This window comes from Megascapheus bottae, chromosome 20, assembly GCF_031878675.1.
Source record: "Megascapheus bottae isolate mThoBot1 chromosome 20, mThoBot2.hap1, whole genome shotgun sequence".
In the NCBI taxonomy this organism is placed as follows: domain Eukaryota; kingdom Metazoa; phylum Chordata; class Mammalia; order Rodentia; family Geomyidae; genus Megascapheus; species Megascapheus bottae.
In genome coordinates, this window is record NC_143528.1 from 25,439,999 (window position 1) to 25,444,866 (window position 4,868).

The following is a 4,868-nucleotide window of genomic DNA, read 5'->3' on the forward strand; positions in this document are numbered from 1 at the left end:
ATGGAGATTGCTCTTAAAAGCTACAACTAGACGTTCTTTATGATAAAGTCATACTACTATGGGTGTAAATTCAAAGCACTAAAAGTCACCTGACTATAAAGCTACCTGGCTACCATATGTATTGCTACACTATTTACAATATTCGTATTTTGGAGTCACCCTAGATGAATAAAGAAACCGTGGTATTTGTGCATAATGAAATATTATTAAGCCATGAAGAAGAATAAAGCTCTACTATTTGTAAAAATAAAAAAATTCTGAGATAATCTTCATAAATGAAATAATTCAGTCTCACAAGGGCAGGTGGGCATAATTCCTTCTCCACTTGGAGAAGACTTGAAAGTAAAAGGCATCTCACTGTGTGTAGAAGAGAAAAGACAGAGGAAGAAGAAAGGGGAATGGAAGTGAACAATCAAATTTTAGTATATAAATATAGGAAAATATAATAAGCCCCCTTGCTATTACAATTTTAAAGATATTAAAAGTATTCTAAAACTGCATTGCATATATAACTTGATGTCATTCGGATATTGGGAACAACAACTTCTAGATTGGGAAGTCAACTTTCTTGAACACTGACAGGGGCTTTTGAAAAATAGTAGAAAACAAGTGAAGTTTTAAGGTTAAAAAAAAAAACCTATAATGAGCCTATATTGTACCATAACAGATGCTAATTCCCCATGAAATTATAGCCTAAAAATAACAAAGAGCAAATAACCTTGAACATTTTTTAATAAACTGGTAGAAAACCAACAATCTTTTTTTGGGGGGGGGCGTGGTAATGTATAGAGGGGTTACAGTTCCATTCGCCAGGAAGTAGGTGCCATTGATACCCCTTCTCATGATTTTGTCCCAAATTCCCTCCCCACACTCCATCCCAATCATCTTGTTTTTCCTCCATCCCTTTCCTATTACAAATAAATGAATAAAAATATATACAATAGACCAGGTAACAAAGTCAGATACTGTAACAATATGAGATTAACCATAAGGGCAACAAAAGAGAAGAGAAATAACATAGTACTTTAAGAACAACAATCACACAAGATAAAGCTCTTATTTCCATAGCCTAGAGAACCTTTCATTTAGTGTCATACTGTACGACCCTATGTACCTAGGATTTGAGCTACTGTAATCCTCTGCTAGGAGAGTCCTAGATGTGCACTAATTATTACAAATGAGGGAAACCATTGAGTCTATGTTCCTTTGGGTCTGGCTTACTTCACTCAATATGATATTTTCCAAGTCTTTCCATTTCCTTACAAATGGGGTGATGTCATTCTTTCTGATGGTAGCATGGAATTCCATTGTGTTTAAATACCACATCTTCTTGATCCAATCATCTACTAAGGGGCATTTAGTTCCATATCTTCACTTATGGTAAATAGTGCTGCAATGTACATCATTGTGCTAGTGGCTTTAGTATGTCCTTGTTTCTGGACATTTGGGTAAAATGCCAAGTAGTGGAATTGCAGGGTCCTAGGGGGAGTTCTATGTTTATTCTTTTAAGGAATGATCATACTGCTTTCCAGATTGGTTGAAGAAGTTTACACTCCTACCAAGAGTGTAGTAGTGATCCCTCCTGGCCACATCTCCACCAGCATCTTTTGTTATTAGATTTCTTGATAATCGCCATTTTAACTAATGAGGTGGAATCTCAAAATTGTTTTGATTTCTTTTATGGCCAGATATGTCGAGCATTTCTTCATGTGCCTATAGGCCCTTCTTATTTTTTCTTCAGAGAAGTCTCTCTTTAAGTCTTTGGCGCATCTTTTAGAGGGATGGTTGTTTCTTTGAAGGTGTGTTTTGGAGAGATTCATTTTTTTTTAGCTGTAGATATATTTTAGTTATGGAGCCTCTGTCTGTTGCATGGCTAATGAAGATCTTCTTCTACTCTGTGGGTTTTCTATTTCACTTTCTAGCTACATCATTTGCCATACAGAAGCTCTGCATTTTAATGCAGTACGATTTGTCCAAATTTTCTTTACTTTGTTGTGTTTCTACGTCTTTATTAAGAAAGTGTCGACCTATGCCAAGGAGACCTAGTATATCTCCTATTCCTTCTTGTAAAGTTTTCAGGATTTCTGCTTTTACCTCAAGGTCTTTGATCCGTTTGGTGCAGCATGACATAGGATCCAACTTTAGTTTTCTGCAGGTGCTTAACCAATTCTGCCATCACCACTTGTTGAAGACGCTGTCTTTCTTCTGTCCTATTTTTTTGACTCCCTTATGAAAGATTAGGTGGATACAGATCTATGGGTTGATTTATGGGTGTTCAGTGCTATTCCATTGGTCATCAGGCCTGTTCTTGTGCCAGCACCTAGCTGTTTTGGTTACTACAGCTCTGTAATAGAGTCTAAAGTGTGGTATTGATATTCCTCCTGTGCTGTTCTTTCTGCTAAGGATTGTTTTTGCTATATGGGGTCTTTTATTATTCCATATGAAATTTTGGATTGCTGCTTCTCTGTCTTAAAGTATGACAATGGAATATTGATGAGTATTGCATTGAATTTGCAAATAGCCTTTTGCAGGATTGTCATTTTCTTCCAATCCAGGAGTTGAGAGGTTTTTCCACTTCCTCAGTTTTGCTTTAATTTCCTTTTACAGGTTTTTAAATTTTTCACCATAAAGGCCCTTTATGTTCTTAGTTAATTCCTAACTACTTTATTTTCTTTGAAGCTATTGCAAAAGGAATAGCTTTCCTGATTTCTGCCTTCCTCCTCTTGTTAAAATCAACAATTTTTAGTTATGCTTTAAAAAAGAGTTACAGTTCAAACCAATTAATGTTTATGTACATGAGATTCATTTACTTCACTGTACATATTATTTTAAGAGTTCATTTGAGATATTTTGGCTGTGTCTACTATGTATTTAGGTGATGAGGAAAAATATATGACATCTAAGATGTGATGAAACTACTTAAAGCTTTTTTAAACCAACTTTCAGCAAACAAGGATACATTTTACTTCAGGGACTTCTAGCAAGTGGTGAAGAAGTTGCACTAACATATTTTAAAATTGGCTTATGATGTGTGATTTGTTTCACTGGAAGAAGCAAAACAATTTGAGACCAATATTTACATATAAAGTTCACTAAATATTTGGTTTAGCTTTTTTCCTGCCACTGTCTGTTTGGCCACACAATGTATTTTTTTTTCCTAAAAGAAAGATGTGTACTCCTTAAGAATAAAGCTCTAAAATTTCCGTCTATATCTCAGGTCTCTTCTCTTTAACTAGACTTGAACTAATGAAGAAAGATAAGGACTGTGTAACTTGAAGACCAAGTCACAGGAATGGGAGTTTGTTAGATGGAAAAGAATTCATTTTATTTTGAGTTCTGGCAGGAGTCAGCCCTAGTGAAGTACTGGGCAAGGCAAAATTTGAATCCAGTGTAAGTAATGATTGAAACGTTATACTGCCTGTTAGTCAAATGCTTTTTCTGAATTAGACTATCTCATGCTGAGAATGTGGTGAATAAACATCTGTCAGGGTTATAGTGGAGGATATTTAACCTTCAAGAGAGGGGTTGAAATAAATGATCTTTAAGTTATTTTCTAAATCACTCATTTCACATTTAGTGCATAATATATGTCACCTCTTACATTGTATAAAAATATAAAAATTAATAACCCACTCAGCTTGTCTAATCTAGTGGAGGAAATTTTTATACGGAAATAATTATTTAGTGGTACTTCGTACCATGGGAACAAGAACACGGAATGATTAATTCTGTCTAACAGGTCATGGTTCATAAAACCTATGATATTTTGAGTTTGGTTTTTAGGGATGGGAGGAGATGTTTAGAGCTGGCAGGGAGAAAGGAGTTACACGAGAAAGGAGACAGTGTGTGAAGTACAAATTGTAAAAAAAATCTATGCATCTTTGAGACAACTCTAAATTGATCCTTTTGACCTACATTTTGGAGGAGAGTAGGGAGATAAAAATAACCTAGAAAATATCCTGGAGCTGTACCCTGGTTAAATTTATAGCTACAAGAATGTTAGTGCATTTTTACATTATTTTAAGAAGGAAGATAAAACCATTTTTGTTATTGATAATGGATTCAAAAGATGAAGAAAGCTGAAATAATCAAGTATTGCTTAATGGGTGATTCTTGAGGGGTTGGATTTCTAAAGTTGCTTATAAGTAGTAGGATAATCAGTCTTAATAAGCCTGGAATAATTTCTAGAAAGAATGATTAGACTTAGGTAGTCCTGGAATGTAAGTGCATAGAAAATATAGTGTCTCAAAGCACTGTCTCTTCCATTAGAAGCATCTAAATATCTATTCAGAAAAGTGATAACCACTCTACTTAGTTTTCCAGCAAAGGGGAATAAGGAGGCGTGAGTTCAGTTTTGGAACTGAGGTTTTTAAATGTTATAGAAGACATTATATCGTGAGAATTGGCATAAAAAATATGTTGTTAGAAGAGTGGAGAGAGGAGATGATGGAAGCTTGATACATAAGGTCTGAAGCCATGAATGTAGAGGTAGCAGTTAGAGTTATTAGAAAAGTAAGGAACTCAGTGAAAGCTCGTGTTTTATAGAAGGCTAACTGGAGCCTTAAAGACTTATCTTCTGGGGGCTGAGTGGAGGAACAGGAAGTGATTTTAAGTAACTCAGTGGGGAAATCTTACTATAACCTTAAGGTTGGGTACACCCCCATCGGTTATGGAATTCTCTTATTGCTCCAAGACAAGTTTTGAATAATAGATGTAAAACTAAATTTATATTATTTTCAGTGTGAAAAAATCTGAATGTTTTATGTAGTGAGGAATATCCTTGATTGATATGTTAATGGTAAAATGTGCACTAAATTAATATGGTAAGGAAAATTCTAATGGGAATACTTGTCCATTATAAGAACTCA